The sequence below is a fragment of the Phoenix dactylifera genome, chromosome 14 (genome assembly GCF_009389715.1).
Source record: "Phoenix dactylifera cultivar Barhee BC4 chromosome 14, palm_55x_up_171113_PBpolish2nd_filt_p, whole genome shotgun sequence".
NCBI classification, from domain to species: Eukaryota; Viridiplantae; Streptophyta; class Magnoliopsida; order Arecales; family Arecaceae; genus Phoenix; species Phoenix dactylifera.
The window spans coordinates 19,992,118-20,010,589 of NC_052405.1; the positions used below are offsets into that span (position 1 = coordinate 19,992,118).

General features: G+C 38.1%; 1 non-coding gene and 1 pseudogene across 1 annotated transcript; one reads left to right on the plus strand and one right to left on the minus strand.

The window, feature by feature from the left end:
* The first annotated feature begins 1,784 nt into the window (after positions 1 to 1,784).
* On the plus strand, positions 1,785 to 1,893 carry LOC120113208. The gene has a single exon (XR_005515010.1). It is a non-coding gene; the product is annotated as a small nucleolar RNA R71 (small nucleolar RNA).
* Positions 1,894 to 10,949: 9,056 nt separating this feature from the next.
* Positions 10,950 to 18,472, minus strand: part of LOC103696404 — a 32,699-nt pseudogene continuing 25,176 nt past the window's right edge.

An 18,472-nucleotide genomic window follows, 5' to 3' on the forward strand; every position in this document is an offset into this window, starting at 1 on the left:
CCATAATAGGTGTGACTGACAAATCACCATCATTGGTTCCATTAGGACACCAATCAATTAAGCTATCATCAGATGGGTCGTTAATTGCTTTAGCTAACAAATATTCTTCTGTAATGGTTTCAACCCAATCAGCCTTCTTACTCTCTTCGGAATCATTGGGTTGTTTGCATACATTAAAAATATTTAGTTCTAAGGTCATGTTACCAAAAGAAAGCTTCATGACACTATTCCTACAATTAATCAATGCATTAGAAGTTGCAAGGAATGGACGTCCTAAAATGACCGGAATCTGAGACTGTGAGTTTGAAGCCGGATGTGTGTCCAATACGATAAAATCGACAGGAAAATAGAACTTGTCTACTTGGACTAATACATCCTCGATAATCCCCCTTGGAATTTTAACTGACCTGACAGCTAATTGCAAAGTGACGGAGGTTGGCTTCAACTCACCTAAATCAAGTTGCTCATCTACAGAATATGGCAACAAATTCACACTCGCCCCTAAATCTAACAATGCTCGCTCTATCCTAAAGTCGCCTATGATGCATGAGATGGTTGGGCAACCTAGATCCTTAAATTTAGGGAGAATGTTGTGCTGCAAAATAGCACTCACATTTTTAGTTAAAAATGACTTCTTCTTAACATTTAATCGGCGTTTGACAGTACACAAGTCCTTCAAAAATTTGGCATATGAGGGTACTTGTTTGATTGCATCAAGAAGAGGTATATTGATCTTTGCTTGCTTGAAAAGCTCAAGAATTTTAGAATTAGGTTCGAGCTTTTGCAACGGCTTTAACCGTTGTGGAAAAAGTGGGGAAAAAGGACATTCAACTTTCTCGGTAGAAGTTGGGACCTCAACTTCTTCTTTGTCCTTTTCATCGGCTTTGGGAGCATTAGAATTAGAAGTGACCTGCGGTCTCAATGGGACGGTCTGATCAATGACTTTTCCATTACGCAAAGTCATGATGCTCTTTGCATGTTCTGTATGCGAACTAGAAGGAGCCGTATTATTACTACCGTGCACTTGTGGGTTAGGTTGGGGTTGAGCTGGAAGCTTACCCTTCTCTTGGGTACTTAAGACGGTAGTCAACATTGACAATTAGTTCCTTATATCTTCAAAATTTCGAGTATTTTGAGCATTGATATTAGCTTGACCTTGTAGAAAAGTTTGTATAGATTGCAAGGTATCCTCAATATTCGGCTTCTGAGAGAGTGGTGATGCCAAAGTAGGATGTGCAGGTGGAGGAGCCGAATGGTGTGACTGTTGAGGATGATCATTTCTCCACCTAAAATTTGGATGATTCTTCCAACCAGGGTTATAGGTATTCGAGTATGGATCATTATAAGGCTTTTGGTAGGAGTTTATAGCATTTGCTTGATCGTGCAAGACTTCTTTGAATGCCGGTATGGTGGGGCAATCTGTAGTGGTATGACCCGACATATCGCAGATACCACAACACTCGTTTCTAAGCTCTATAGTCTTGACAGGTTCAACCTTTCTAAGCTCAATTTTCCTAGTGAGGGCTGCCATTTTAGCATGAAGATCATCCTCAGTTTTGAGGTTGTAAAGGCCTCCCTGTACAGAGCTAGTAGGCTTAGGTAAAGACTTATTGTTTTTATCCCCGTTATCCCAAAGTTGGGCAGTCTCAGCAAGGGAATCCAAATACTCCCACGCCTCATCAGGGTGTTTTTTTAAAAATCTATCATTGCACATGGTCTCTACAAACTGTTTCAACTGTGGAGATAAACCTTCATAAAAGAAGCTAATGGTTCTCCAAGTTTCGAATCCGTGATGAGGGCATGAGAGAAGAAGGTCTTTAAATCTTTTCCAACATTCATAAAATGTTTCATTATCTTTTTGTTGGAAATTGCTTATATGTCTTTTCAAAAAGTTGGTCCTTTGTGTGGGGAAGAACTTCTTTAAAAATTCTCTCTGCATATCTTGCCAAGTTCTTATTGATCTAGGTCGCAAAGAGTTTAGCCATGTTTTGGCCTTATCCTTTAGAGAGAAAGGAAACAATGTCAGCTTGAGGACATCCTCGGTGACGTTCGGCACTCTAAATGTAATGCTCAATTCTTCAAAATCCTTTAAATGAAGATACGGACTCTCGGACTCTAACCCGTGAAACTTGGGCAGCAATTGAATTACCCCGGGTTTGATGTCAAAATGTCCTACATTATCAGGAAAAATTATGCATGAAGGCTGACTAGTCCTAGCCGGTTGTAGGTATTATCTTAGGGTCATAACATTGGGTTCTCGTTCTTGATTGTGGTGACTTGATAAGTACTTAATAATTTATAATTTAGTTATCTTTCCATGGCACTTATCAATATTTTTAAACTGATAAATACATATTTTACCATAAAATTAAATAAACATTGAAATGAATTTAAAATATGGTAAGAGGTAAATAATTCTTTTCTCAAAACAGACTCTAAACTTGTCTCTCTCCTGGTTGTAATCGTTCATGAAAACATATAAGGAGGAGATTGTGTTGACCCGATTTGGTAACCTGATGGAGTTGTAATCAAGCTAAGGTTATAATTAAATGGGTTTTGGTCCTGATTCGATCGAAAGTTATAATTAATTATATATGGGGCAAAGGTTTGATTAACTATTTTTATTAGGTCACGGTCCGGTTTTTAGTCTTGCCTGGTCGAGTTCGATCTGAAGCAGCTTAGCAAGAATTAAATTTAAATGACAATAGGCTCAAGGACAAGTCAACCATCATGACCCACCTCAAACCCAAAGTCAATTCCCAACCAATTCCTTACTAGCCTTCATATAAAATTTATAAACAAAAAAAAAGAAGATAATTAATATAATAAAATAAATAAAAATAATTTCGTGAGAATCACTGGATTCACTGTTCATATGAACAGTGTCCCGTAAAAATACTGTTCATATGAACAGTGAGAAATAATATAATATATATATATATATATAATTGTTTCACTGTTTATCTTCTTCCTCCCACTATCTATTCTTCCCGTGATCTCGCCTCACAGAGCGCCCCCCCGCCCGTTCACGAGTCCCACGCGATGCAATCCTCCCCCGCACGATCGAAGGAGCTCGTCCCAGCCGAACGCCCCAACGTCGTCGTCGTCCCCGGGTCCTCCGCCATCAATCGCGTGCGGCGTCTTCTCCTCCAAGATCAGCGACCCAGCCGCGTCGAAATCCCAGCATCGTCGCCCCGTCTTCCGCCCGTGGTGCATCCGGAGCGACCAGATCCTCCGCCACTTCATCAGTCGGCACCTCTCTCCGCCATCACCGACCAGATCCCGCGGCCCCTCTTCCTGCTCTCCCGCGATCTGCATCCCGGCACCACGCCCCGAAATCAGCCGCCGTGATCCCTTCTTCCCTCTCTCCGCGTGCGCCGGACGGCTATAAAAGGAGGGGGCTGAGGCGTTCGAAAAGGGGGGAGGCAGGGAGAGAGCTCGGTTGAGAAGAAAGAAACAGGGGGGAGGCTCTGTTTCAGTGAAGAAGAAGAAGAAGTAAGCCGAGAGAAAGAAATAAAAAAAAAAGAAGAGAGAGGGGAGGAAAGAGAAGAGTTGTGATATTTTGGGAATAATGAGAGGTGATCAATTTCATTTGAAGATGGGAGGTCATCCGGAAGCCGTGCTTGGCTAAACGTCTAGTCTAGGGCTGGATGAAACCCTAGCAATGTATCAGGGCAATTGTAGTTCTTACTTTTTTATTATTTTGGAGCTTGTTTAAATTCTTATTTTCAATGAAATATTTCTTTATGATATTTAAATTTCGAGCATGCTAGTTACTAATCATGTTTGCTAAAGTAGTCTAAGATGATCCATGCCTAGGAAGATGAAGTGTGCTGCATCCTAGATTAGCATACTTAGGTAGACACTTCATGCTACACCGAAGATGGATCTTCCTAACACTCTTTATGCTTTTATTTTAAAAGGCTTGTAGCCAAAATTGCATGCCTCTCCAAAAGACAAAAATTAAGAACACAATCCTTGATGCAATGCTATGTGGTGGATTCCAAACCCTAGATCTATTTACTCTGATAAATTCCAATCCGTACTCATAGTTTAATTTAGTTAAATCAAGTTAGCAAATCCTTCTTTTTGATTTATTTTTAAAAGAAAAATAACTTATTCTTCAATCCCTGTGGACCGACACCCGTAATCCCTATCCTACAGGATACGTGCTATTGCGTGGTTTATTTTCAAAATTGAAAGAACCGATCAATTTTTGGCGCCGTTGCCTTGTTTCATTATCTTTTTGTTGGAAATTGCTTATATGTCTTTTCAAAAAGTTGGTCCTTTGTGTGGGGAAGAACTTCTTTAAAAATTCTCTCTGCATATCTTGCCAAGTTCTTATTGATCTAGGTCGCAAAGAGTTTAGCCATGTTTTGGCCTTATCCTTTAGAGAGAAAGGAAACAATGTCAGCTTGAGGACATCCTCGGTGACGTTCGGCACTCTAAATGTAATGCTCAATTCTTCAAAATCCTTTAAATGAAGATACGGACTCTCGGACTCTAACCCGTGAAACTTGGGCAGCAATTGAATTACCCCGGGTTTGATGTCAAAATGTCCTACATTATCAGGAAAAATTATGCATGAAGGCTGACTAGTCCTAGCCGGTTGTAGGTATTATCTTAGGGTCATAACATTGGGTTCTCGTTCTTGATTGTGGTGACTCCCCGCATCTTCATTTAAATCAGCCATCTCACAAGGTGTGAGATATTGCGAAGGAATTTCAGGAGTATGTCCTAATGGATGATCTAAAGTTGTACGACTTAATCGACCGGTGTCGTCCCTATTCCACTTTAGCATGCAAAATATTTCCCTCTCTTTTTTTTTATTTTATTCTTTTTTTTTAATATAAGTGCTACCTAAAGATATCTAAAAGGACAACCTAATACAGAAAAATAAAAATCTATTCACAATTAAGCATGCATCAAAACATTACACCTTAATTTCTAATGTTTTTCTTAAATTTTTAGACAGCTCCTAACTGGTTTGAAGAGGACACCTAAGCCTCCAATCCGGTCTAGTAACCTAGTCGACCAGGTAAGTGGAGGGGTCACGATGCGTTTAGCAAGGGTCCCACTTAAAACCCACTTTCCTCGAACAGAGACTGTCTCCCTTAAAGGGACAAAGCTTGCCTAGACATCGACTGGGCCATAGAGCGAAATTGGTGCAACTTTCGGTAGTCTTCGTCCTATTGAGCTCGAATATCCTTAGGGGCCAATGTCTAGTTGATTTTAGTTAAGCTTAGGATATTTATGCACTGGGGTGATTTTTGGGCTAAGGACGAGTGATGAAATCCCGACCTTATCTTTTTTAATGGGTTCAGCCCTTAGAATATTTTATGTTGATGCCTTATGCTATATGCAACAATCAAAAGATTTTTTTTTTAATGTTTTATGACATGACATTAAATTTCATTGAATAGGTGATCAAGCAAATTATTATTCTTTTTTTTAAAAATTTTATGAGTTGAAGTTTGAAATTTGAATTCTGAAATTTGAAATTTAAAATTTGAAATTTTAGGTTTCCCTCTCTTTTTTTTTTTGAATAATCACCCTTGACCTTCTCTTAAAGTTTTTTTTTTATTGATTTTCAATTAGCAATAAGGGTTAATGAGATATAATAACAATAAAATTCTGATTCTAAAAAAAAATTAAATACAGAAAATTCAAAACAGAGAGCAGCAAGGTTTTGTATTAATCTAATGGTCTTAAAAGTCTCAGAATATCAATCAGACCGTTCAGATTATTGAACAATGTGTCTTGCACTAGCTGACCAAATTTGAGGCCGATCAGACGGCTAATTTCTATGATATCAGAGTTTGATGCAAACTGTGTAGGGAATTAAAAATAGTAGTAAAGATTTAATTTTTTTTTCAAAAGAAAAATACTAACTACTAAGGTAAAAATTAAATCCAAAATTATACTAATAACTCAGCCATTCTCCGGCAACGGCGCCAAAAACTTGGTGCTCTCGAAAAATTGCTCTCCCAAGTGCAGGAGAATCGCACAAGTAGTATAACTCGGAAGTCCGAGGTCGATTCCTCAGGGAACGATCTATAGATTATTAGCGTAATTTTTAGATGTAATTTTTTTCAATAAACTTGTAGATTAAGATGATGTTTTGCAAATAGAAAATAAATCAGTCAATAGAGAATCGAAGTTAGGATAGATTAAGATGGTGTAGGGATCCAGAATCTCCTTTGATAATATCAAATTTATGCGATAAATTCTATGATTCTTTTGTTTTCTTTAAGAATTATAAGTAGATAAAATTTAATTATGGAGTATGTTCTTGATAATATGAATTCTTTTTTTTAAGCATTCAACGTGCCTTATAACGTCAATGATGAATCAAATAATCGAGGAAGATATGTATCAATAAGCATAAATCATAAAAGAATTTTCAACATATAAGAATCATGACATAATCAAAAGGTAAATCATTTAAAATAAAGAATTAGAATTTACATCATGAACTTGGTACACCAAATGATTTCCCTTCACCCATCACCTAGGACTTTAGCCGATCATCTCCCTCTCTCTTTCTCACTCTTTTTTTTAATAACAGAAACGGGCATCCCCTGTTTCTTTCTACTTCTTCTTTTTTTTTCTTTCTACTTCTTCTTTTTTTTTCTTTCTACTGCAGCAACCCGGCTCCACTCTTCTTCCCCAAATCGGAGCTCCCCTTGAACCGATCCCCCATCTCCTTTTTATAGCTTTCCCGACCTATCAAGCGGACATAATCTTCCGCGTGAGAAGATTAGGGCGGAGATGATTGCAGCCAGCTGGGGCGCTGAGAACGGACGCTGGGCTGAATGCACATAGAGATGGAAGAATCACGGACCGCTGAGGAGCTCTGTTCACGGAGCGGACGGATACGGATGGTGTAGACATGCTGGGATCGTTGGAACGGAGGAGGAAAGTGGACGCGGGACCTGCGGGAGCTGATCACGGCCGGATCTGATGCTGAGATCGGACGCGATGGAGGAGGCGGACGGCCGGGAGGTGATCAGCTGGAATCGATTGAAGAAGAAGGATCTTTGATCACGGAAGAATTGCTTCGCGAACGCTGTGGAGGACGGGATCAGTGGAGGAGGCAGGCGGACGCGTGGGAATTGCGATTGCCTTTGCTGGGGGCTGAGATGCTCATAAATGGCTGGAGGCGAGGAAGAAGCGGCCGCTGATCTCGGTTTGCTGGATGGCTGCAGGCGGGATCAGCGGGATGGGCGTGAGAGAAGAGCGGGAATGATCACGGGTGCAGATGGAATCGGGGATGCTGTGAAGGAAGCTAGGAGATCCGATTGCGGATCCTCTTAGGCTTGATGAATCTAAGCCCTTGGATGTTTCATTACGCATTGCTTCCAAATGGCCGCCATGTGTCCCTCGGGTGCAAGTGTGCTTGACCAGGTTCAATTCTGTTCTAGTGTAATCAGGCTTGAAGTCGACCAAATGCATATTTAAACTCTAATTTACGATAATCTGTGCCAAATAAAATATAAAATTAATGCAGCCCTTTTATCATTATTTGTTAGCAATAATATTAATTTAAGCAACGTATAGAACGCACTTTTGTGCTCTCATCATAATACTCAATAAACTTGGCCTTATCCACTTGACTGGCCCAAATGGTTTGGCCCAAAGAGGGAAGAGGACTTCCAATAAAAGTCTTCTTTCTTCCAAGTTTGTCGGACGAAATTCAACTCCGAGATGGATTCCAGTCACGATCGAGCTCTATTTAGAGATCCACTCATCATCTCTTCCTTCTCACTAGAGAACCCAGGCCCTTGATCGAAGTCATCGCCAGAATTCTCGTGTTTTACTCTCCGAAAGCCGACTGCTACCAACGCCATTGCCACTACCAATCATCGTCGGAAGTCAGGTAAGAATCCAGCAACCTTTGATTGGCTTTTCTCTCCTTTTTTCGTGGCCCTTAGAAGCCCGATTTTGGCCAGTCATGACTGACTTTTGGAAAAAAAAGGGTGATGCCCTATTTTCCTTATTTCAATTGGCCAACCCCTATGTTCTTCCTCAATTTTGGCTATTCCTTCTACCGGGGCTCGTCGTCGAGATCTTCCTCTAGTCCGTCGTGATGGCTGGAAACCAGGGCTAGAGCGTCGGCCACCGAGATACCATAGATTCACTGATCTAAGGGGTCAAAACCCCTATTTTTTACCAGTGCCACTGGCCGCCTCTTGCTATCAGTTGCCTGTTGGCTGATTGTGGATCTCCTGACCCCCAGGTTGCACCCGCAACCAACCTCTCTCTCTTCCTCTTCCTTAGTTAGAGAGAGAAGCTTATTCTCTCTCCCTTTCTCTCTCTTTCCCATCCTTTTTTTATCTTATTTCTCTCTCTGCCTAGACTTTCTCTCTCTACTCCATCATTAAAGGTGTTGGATCCAGTAAGGGACTCCTCCTAGTGATTTTGGATTGACCCTGATGAAGAGCCCTAATCTATGGTCATTGGGCAACATGCTAGTCCCCGTCTTGGCTCTTGTCGGGCACAATTAAATTTAGCCACCCTAATCTCTACTGAACCACCTATACCCTACTCTAAGCATAATCCTATGAAATCACCTTTATCGAATCCACTAGGATGCTCGAAGCACTCCCATTTAGTTAACCTTGTGAGAGTATTGGAATTTAAAATTTTATTTTTAAAATAACTATGATGAAATTTTAATAAAAATATAATTTTTAAATATTAGGCTCTAAAAGGGATTTTGAAATTAATTGGATCGTTTAGTTGGCTCGCACTCGTAAAATAAGTAATGTAACTATTTTACTAGATTTACGAATAAATATTATATATTTTCTAATAAAATTATTCATGATTTATGAATTGATGCATAGTACTTTAATTACTGGATATGCCCTTGTTCATAATATTAAATGACTCATGATTGAAATATTAATTTTGATATGAATTATATTCGATTGATTTTGATAATACATAGTTTTAGAAATTTTTTAATTTAGAACATGAAATATATTTTTAAGAAAAAGAGTTTTGATTTATAATAGATTTGGACTCGCAGCTAGACTATATTTTAACAGACTGCTAGTAGGATTGTATCTTGGTATTTTAACACCCTACAAGTGGAGGTTGTATGTTGGCTCTTTGAAAAAAAATCCTACCAGTGGAGGTTGTATGGTGGCACTTCGATAACTTGCCAGTGAGGGGTTATATGTTGGCACTTCGATACTCTACCATTAAGGGCTCGTTTGGTTCGCGGGAAAAGAAGGGGGGAAAGTGTGGTCAACGGGAAAGTAATGAGATGCCTCTTGTTTGGTTGGAGTTTTCAAAGGAGAGAGAAGGGAAAGTTGTATTTCCATGGGAATGTGATTCCCACATTTCATGGGAAAGTCTTTCCCATGAGAAACATGGGAAAGTTACTTTCCCATGAGGCGGGAATCACTTCATTTTTACTTTTTTCCAAAAAGTCCCTTCAGTATTAAAGAAGCATTAAAGAGGCATTAAAAACCTAATTTTTATTAAGGGCATAATAGGAATTATATATAACTTTCCTAGGAAAGTGGATGGCCAACCAAACATAAGCACCTTGGAAATTTGTCACTTTCCCATGGTCAACCAAACATGCCAAAAATACTTTCCTAGGCATCCTCTTCCTAGGAATTTGTTTCCCAGGAATCATATTCCTAGGAAGGAAAATGCTTCCCGCGAACCAAACGAGCCCTAAGGGTAATGCGATAGCACTTTGATGTGGTCATAGTTCATTGTTGTGTAAATGAACTTGATATTTTGAAAGAAATTGATTTATAAACGAAAATTAAATTTTGAAATGACTCAATAGTGTTTAGATCTGGTTTTGAATTGACATATTTTGTATGCTTGTTTTTCATATATTATTAATTATTTTATTGCTTGATTCATCTAGCTAATGTGTTCATTGCTTACTAAACTATTAGGCTTGTTATTTTATATTCTATTATTTTTACAGATTCGAAGAACTAGCTTGACTCGAGGATTCGTTATGAGAGAGCGACTAGCGATAGAATTTTGACAAATATTATCTTAGATTAGGGTTATTTAAGTTGACGCAATATTTTAAAATATTGTAGGAATTGTGAGATATTTAAATTTTGAAATTAGTTATTTAAAATAAAGTTTAAATATTATTATTCAAATTTATTCCACTGTTTGTTTATGCATGCTATTATGCGGAGATGCCTTGCACTCATGGAAGGAGAGTTTCCTATGAATATGTAGCAGTTGTCGTGATCTCTGACTTGCGATCTGAGGTCAAGGACGTAACTGACCAGCTCTAAGCCAGCTTTTTCAATCCTTGGGTCACATCTGTGTTTAAATTATGATCCATTAATAATAATTCCTGCATAACCAGCTCAACTAGATATGAATGTATTGGGTTAGATTTGGTTCTTCCTTTCTTCCTGCTTGATCCAATCCATTTAACCAATGGTTTGGATATGAGTCTAAAATCAAGGTTTCACAAAAATAATCTTCCTCACCGGTGGGTACGGTCCGGTATGAAGAACCTACAAAAATCTAGCTTAGTGTAAGCCCTGCTAGACCCAACATGGAAGGTGGCCCAGCTACAAACCTAACGAGCCGTATGGCTCTAAAATCTAAAACTAATGCTCCTAAAGTTAGCCAGCCTTCTGCTCTTTTAAACCTTCGTTCAATTAAAACGCTGAAGAACCCTCTTTAAGCATTCATTTCAGAGTTTTCAGCATAGTCTGATCAAATTTCCCTAGTCCTCCACCGACCTCACACGGGAAGCATTTGTACTGCTTAAATGTTATAGCATCGAGAAATTATGATGAAATAGAACAAAAGGTTAGCTTCCAATTGAAACCAATTGGGGCTATAGGTCATAGTCGCAACTGCAAGTTGAAAAGGAGCAAGGAGCAGTGAACCAAGTAAGAATATTAGGTAAAACAAACTGTCCAAGCACAGAATACTTCATACAGTGATCTTTGAATTTGATATGGAATTTATTGACCAGGAGATTGCAATGAAGATTCACAAGAAGATGCACGATCCAAAAGCAGGGGACTAGTCATACTACCCAAAGGCACCCAAGACCCATTCTGTCTCATGCCCATATAGCCATGAAAAAAAATAAATAAAATCAACCGTGCTTCCATTAGACAATGTTTCACTTCTTTTTATCTTGGTCATCATAGCTTCTTAACCCTGAGAAATGCCCGTTTTGGTGATATTTGAAGTTGCATGCTGTGGACCTTGGTTCGAGGAATAAGCTTTGTGCTTACTTCCAACTTTGGCAAAATCAAAGAGCAAAGGCATTCTCAGAATCTGCTCCCAGAACTAAAAAGGCCATCTCTGGAAGAATTTGAAGGGTCTTCTCATGAATCTGGGGAGGAGAGGTAAATGCTCTCAGTTATATTTTATTAAAAAAAATCTTGATATATGTGATTGTAACAGTAAGGAAGGTAGAGCAATTACCCATTCTAAATGTTGAGCTGCAATACCAGATGCATTCTCTGCACAAATTCCTCCCAAAACCTAACATGCCACGAAAAGAAATGAGAGTGCCAGTTTCTATACATGTTCTGCATATCAGTATCTAGAGTATGCTCATATTTAAAGTTTATCTGAAGAACATTTGATTTATTTGTCACCTTAAATTGTCAACCAGACAATGTCACAAGATAAAAATTTGATTTTAAGATCATGAACCCAACGATGAGCGAATACCTTGCAAACAGTCTCTAGGAAGATTCCAGGATGAACACGACGCCGCTTTTGGCCTGTAACACTACCCTGAGAAAACCAAGGGTTGTTAATATTCAAGAATATTTTGTTGCCTATGACATTGACACTACCTTATACTGTGACGCTGCCCCAATGCACCTTTCCAAAAATTTCGATAATTTCCTCGGTTTCTTCACTGTCAACTCAGATTCTTATCTTTTAGAGGAATCTATAGGGGTGGCATATAAATATTCCTAATAACCACAAGCACCAGGGATTTGGAGCATCAAGCAAATAAAAACTCACCCTAGCTGCTATTTTACTCTGCGTTGTTAGGATCTTCATCTTCATTGTTCAAGCTGTCCGCACTTCCATCTTTCCCATGCATCACTCATCATTTTTTGGACAGTTTTTCCGTGTCTCAGAGCAACTAGCTTGCTCAAGAAGTTCACCTGCAACTCCATTAGATAGATTTTATGAAAAATATTCATTACATGGCTTCATAACATAAAATGAGACGAACAAGAAAAAAGAGTTAAGAGGCATGAGGAAAAGGTTCAAGTTAAACAGTTATCAGAAAACATTTAGAAATTGTGGATTCCTGTAATAAAATAATTTGGAAGAGATTAGAACCTTAGGTCATAAATGCATTATGGACAGAGATAATTAATCTCATCAACTTAGTTGATTGGTAAAAGCAAACAACATACACTGTTAAATAGAATGTATAAATTCTGAAAAGAAAATTTGATGTTTCTGAAACTTTGCTGTCTCTTGCCAACAGAAAAAGCAAAAAAAGAGGGAAAAATCCTGCCATGTCATTCCACAAATCCCCATTTTCCTCAATGACCATTAAATCAATGTTTTCTGACTTGACAAGGTTTGGTATACAAACAAAGTACTGAAGGAACTGAGATGAAGAAAGATCTGAGATTTGGACATATTGTTCATTACCAGAGTCAGGATCAGGATGCCAACGGTTTGGGAAGCTTCCTTCTAACGTGGAAGAGAAAAAAGTGGGATTAGTATTGAAGCAGAAAACCTATGAAGTCCTGGATGGTTTCCCTTCTTATTTTATGAAATCTGCTTACAAGCGTGTTTGAGGAGTTCTATGAAGGTAATTTCCAGGTGCATAGGTCAAATTTAAATTGTGCTGATACCTAGAAACAAAATGGTAGGCTGCGTGGGGAAATTCAGACACATAAGCTTGTTTAATTGAGTTTTCAGGATCACTGCCAAGGTTTTGAAGCATGAATTTTTTGGGATCATCATCTATGGTATGCTAAGGATGCATGCTTTTATTCTTCCAGATGGACTGGGACTTAAAACTGCCGATTTGCTACTTCCACAGAATATTTGGGCAAAGGATCTAACCTTAGATACTCCCACAAATATTTAAATAAGCCTCAGGAGAGAAAAGGATTTGGTTATGATGTCAAACTGTAAGTCGTCATTTTGCCACTCAAGGGTGTTAACTGGCTTATTTGGTAAAGTCATTGGGTGTTGGTACTAGTAACCTGGGTTCAAATCTCACTCTCACCCGATCTTGGCTGGGCTTCCAACCTATCCTAGTTCTCAAAGAAAAAGAAAAAAAAAAGGGAGAAAAAGAAAAGAAAAAAAAAGAGGCATGTCAAACTGCTGCTTGATAGTTTGGGTATGCCTACCCACGCTGAGAGTTATATCAAACTGCCTTTAAGCTTTTTCCCTTTTTTTCCTTTTGATAGAAAAGATGGCTTTGCCATCAACAATCACCAAAATTATGATCAAAAGTATAGGTGAGTTACAATGGAGGAGATAGGGAGTACCCAACATAAGAGAGAGTTGTAGTTTGCTGATCATCTTCAGTGCCTTCTCACGTACTTTTCACTTAAGACTACGACCAAAGCCAAACTGAAAAAGCACATTCTTCTTTTAATTTCTCCTACTTCTATTTTGCTGACAGTAAAGGCCTCGCATAGTGCTTAAGCTAGATGTGGTTGATGCATAAAAGCGAAACAAGCTATTAGAGGTGACTAATTTCCCATCTCATTTGGGGCGGAAAATAAATTGACATCTCAATGCTGTTTCTGTTTTAATTTAGGCCCCTCAAATACAGCATTGCTTTTTGTCCGTTTCAGTGGTTTTGCTCCAAGTCCCAAAGTATTGGTCAATAAAGCAACTCCAATCAACTAAGCCTTAACCGCAAACTATTTGGGATCAATTACAAGAATTCTTTCCTTCTACATGTATCGGATCACTCCTTCATACTAGTGCAACTCTCAATCCACATGATGAGTCCAAATTATCTAAGTCATCCTTCTTTCAGTTTGTCCTCAATTGGTGTTACCTCTATGTTTTTTATAAAAGACTTCATTTTTAGTCTATCTTTTCTTGTATTACCACACATCCATCTCAATATTCTCATTTCAGCCAATTTCACCATTATTTACATATTGTTTTCTAACTATCTAACATTCTGTACCAAAAAGTATAGCTGGTCGTTTGCTGTCCTATAATTTTTTTCCTCAATTATGATGGCATTCTAGTTGTACTTCTCTATTTTATCTACCCTGCTTTAATCCTATAGATAACATCCTCTTCAAACTCTTCTTCTTTTATGAATAATTGATCCTTAAAACTGAAAATAATCACTCTTAAAAACTTCGTGATCCTCAATTTTCACTCCACCATCTCTATTTCTAATTTTACTAAAATTGTATTCCATATATTCTATCTTGATCCTACTTAACCTAAATCCTTAGATTTTAATGCATCTCCTCCATAATTTCAACTTACGATTAACTCCAACCTTAGTTTCAGTTACTAATACTATATCATCCGCAAATAACATGCACCAAGGAATATCATCCTACATATGCCTAACATGCTCACTTATAACTAATGCAAAAAGGTAACGGTCTGGAGCAGATCCTTGCTGTAAACCTATGATGATTGGAAATTTACTAGTATTATCACCAGTAGTTCTTATACTAAACCAATCCATTATACATGTCTTCAATCACATTAATATTAGGAGTGGCAATCGGATCAGGTTGGACCAAATACTGGAGGTCAGATAAGGTTACACAAAAATTCATCAACCCGAACCCCACATATTTATAAAATAGGTCAAAAATCCGGACCCGAACATAATCATTTTATTAAACTGGTAATCTACCATGATGCATAACACGATGAATCATGGTATGCTAAATCAGCCCGTATCGGCCGATTCAGCCCATACTGGACCGGTCTGTTCCCTGACCAGTCCGGTTTGGCTGTGGAAAACGGTTACGGCTCCTTCAAGGCCAGAACTGAGCGGTAAATCCACTGTACCGGTCCGGACCGGTTCGCACCAGTACAAGCCTGATACCGGGCAAAGCGGACCGGTTCGCACCGGTACAAGCCTGATACCCGGGCAAAGCGGACCGGTTCGCACCGAAGTAGCGCGCCCGCGTGCGGTTCTTCGTGCTGAGCAGCACGCCCGCGGGGGCGTACAGTGGGAACCGCGCCCACGAGCAGTTTCCACGCACGAATCCGCCTGCGCGCCCGCGCAAGGTCCCTGCGCGGGGCCTTTACTGCCACAAAGTGGCATTTAAGCCACTCTGTGGCATCTAACACGGGCGCGTGCACGCCCACGGACTTTTTTTCCTTCCGCGATGCATCTCTGTTTGCCGATTTGGTACCGGTTCAAACCGATCTGAACTGGTACCATACCGGTCTAGTAAGCGACCGGTACGCCTACCGATTTCGATACGGCGTACCTTGGGATGAATTGAGTCAAATGGGTTAAATGACTTCAGCATTGGCATCCCTAATTAATATAGATAATGAAAACTCGTTTCTTTTCTAACTTCCATCATAAAACTTCTTCAAAATACTCTATCATATACTTTCTCTAAATTAATGAAAATCATATAAAGATCTTTTCTCTTTTATTTGTATTTCTCCATTAACCTTCAAAAGAAAAAAATAGCTTCCATAGTCGACCTTCCTAGCACAAAACTAAATTGATTCTCTAAACTTTTTGTCACACCTCAATCCATAATCATCCTCTCCCAAAGTTTCACAGTATGGCTCATGAGTTTAATACCACGATAGTTAGAATAATTTTGAATATCACCTTTCTTCTTATAAATTGGTATGATAGTACTCTTCCTCCATTCATCAGACACGTTCTTGGTTTTTAAGATCTTATTAAACAAATTAGTCAAACAAATTACTCCCATATCATCTAAATGCTTCCAAACCTCTATAGGGATTTTTCCAAGTCTAACCATTTTTTTCTATTTTTATCTTTTTCATAGCCTTCATTTTTTATCTTAGATACTCCAATTCTACATGCATACTTAGTATTTTTATCCTTAACAGAACTAATAAGGCATCCTAAATCGTTTACATAAACAACTTATCAAAATAACTCCTCCATCATTCTGTGATCTCGTCCTCCTTAACCAAAACTTTTAGATTTTGTTCTTTGATGCATTTAACTTGAGTCAAGTCTCTAGTTTTCCATTCTCTTAATCTTCCAATCTTATAGATATTTATCTCCCTATCTTAAATTTCTAACTTGTGATATAACTTCGAATATGCTTTGAATCTAGTATTTAGTACCGCCTTCTTAACTTCCTTCTAAGCCATCTTATAGTTTTATATGCTTCTCCATTTCTACATTTAAATAATCTTCTATAGCACTTTCTTTTAGCCTTAACTGTTAACTGAACTTTCTCATTCACCACCAAGTTTCCCTATTGAATGGCCCTTTTCCCTTTCGTTCTCCTAATATCTCTATAACCATTTTCTTAATATTGTTAGACATGGTTTTGATTTCCCTCTAGTCCCCATTTTCTTTCCTTCAACATTCCATTCTTGAAAGTTATTTGTTTCTCTTCTCGCATATTTCACCACTTAGTCCTCGGGTTCCTATTTTCTTTAGTCCTTCTCTTCTATTTTCCAAAACAAACATTGAAAACTACCAATCTTTGTTGGCTAGTTAAACTCTCATCTGGTATAATTTTACAATCTTTACACAAAACTCGATCAATATTTCTAGCAAGCAGAAAATCTGTTTGGCTAGTATTATATTCACTTTTGAAACACCAAGTGAAAATCCTTCTAGTTAAAGCAAGAGTTAGCTAATACTAGGTCATATACCATCATGAACACAAAAATGGCATTTCCTTCCTAGTTTCTATCTCCGAAACAGTAATCTCCATGCACCCTTTCAAAATCTAAATCATATTTTCCCATGTGCCCAATCAAATTTCCCGTAATAAATACTCTACTAGGAATCTCTTGTATTAGTTCATCCATGTCCTCCCAAAAGTGTTGCTTTGTAGCATCATCCAATCCAAAGTGATGCTTTGGTCAATAAAGGGAAATCTAAAAAAATCAAAAGAAACATAGAAAAGTGAAATAAATCAAGGCAAGTTATCTATAATTATTTTGTTGTATTTGAATTATTTGGGACCATGTATGTCTAGTTTGAGTAAATGAGCACAATCCTTCAATGCACATTATGTTTATCTATACAATGGTTTTATGTATAAGACACATGCCTAAAAATTTAATAGAATATACATAAAGCAAGAACAAAGGACTTTTTCTATTTTGTGAATATCTCAAAGAGGCAATGAAAATCTAGAGGCTTTTTGGATGATGATTTAGAATTTCACTCATTCTTAAGAAATAGCATGATAAACCATGTTTCAGAACATAATGGTGAGTCATGAGAACAAAAGTGATTTGCTCAGTCCTTTGGATCTAGTCATAAATAAGCAATTTCATTCACTAAATCCATCACAATGTAAAACTCTGTCCATGCTTCAGTAAGGTTGTCAACATATTTTTCAAATACATTAACATTCTAGTTGTCTTACTGACTGATAACTGAAACTTAGGACAACAGCATATATTATCTCTTTAATAGACATGAGACGACAGGCTTATTGATGTATTATATTGCAAGACAGATGTTTAATATAAGCAAAGAATTCAGTTAGTTTTTCTCTTTTTTTTTGTGTGTGCGCACGTGTGTATGTGGAACACGTTATACTCACAAACTAGCAGGATCTTTAGAAACTATTTACAATATGAGTCTTACAACAAGAGGGAAAGGAAAAACTGGGGAAAAAGAAAAGAAACAACAATCTTGCTCAGCTACAGCCTAAACTGACCAAAACCTGCTTGAATGACTGAAATCAGAGAAAGTCAAAACTGAAATTCTGGTCACTTTTGGACCAGTTTTGGTTAAAAATTAAAATCTTGGAAAGGATGCTGGCTGATTAGAACAAAAGATACCGTCTCTAAGTGGAAGAAAAACTCTAACTAAATATCAATCAACAAAAGATATTGTCTCTAAGTGGAAGGAAAACTCTAATTAAATATCAATCAACAATGTCCTCAACCCGTACATATTTGTCTTTACTTGTCCGTATTTTAAGAAATTTATTATAAAAAAAGGGATCTGCAAGGACATTATTTAGTTAGTTGAAAGCATGTAAATGGAAGAGTATTGGGGGCTTCATCTGGTTAATACAAAGGGCATGTGTTTGCTATTCCTGCAAAATGGGTTGGAGACTTCTTTCTAAAAGGTGATTTTTGAGCCTGTAAAATTTGAAAAGATTATAAACAACTATAACTAATTCTCTCTAGCCAGAAAAAGGTTTAGGACAAGGATTTCAGTTTTCAGCAGAAAGTTCCTGAGACAGGGAACAACATTCAAGGTACTATCAGGGTTTGTGCTTGTTATGTGTTGAAACATCTCGAGTCATGTCCAGCACCTTTAATTGGGACTAGC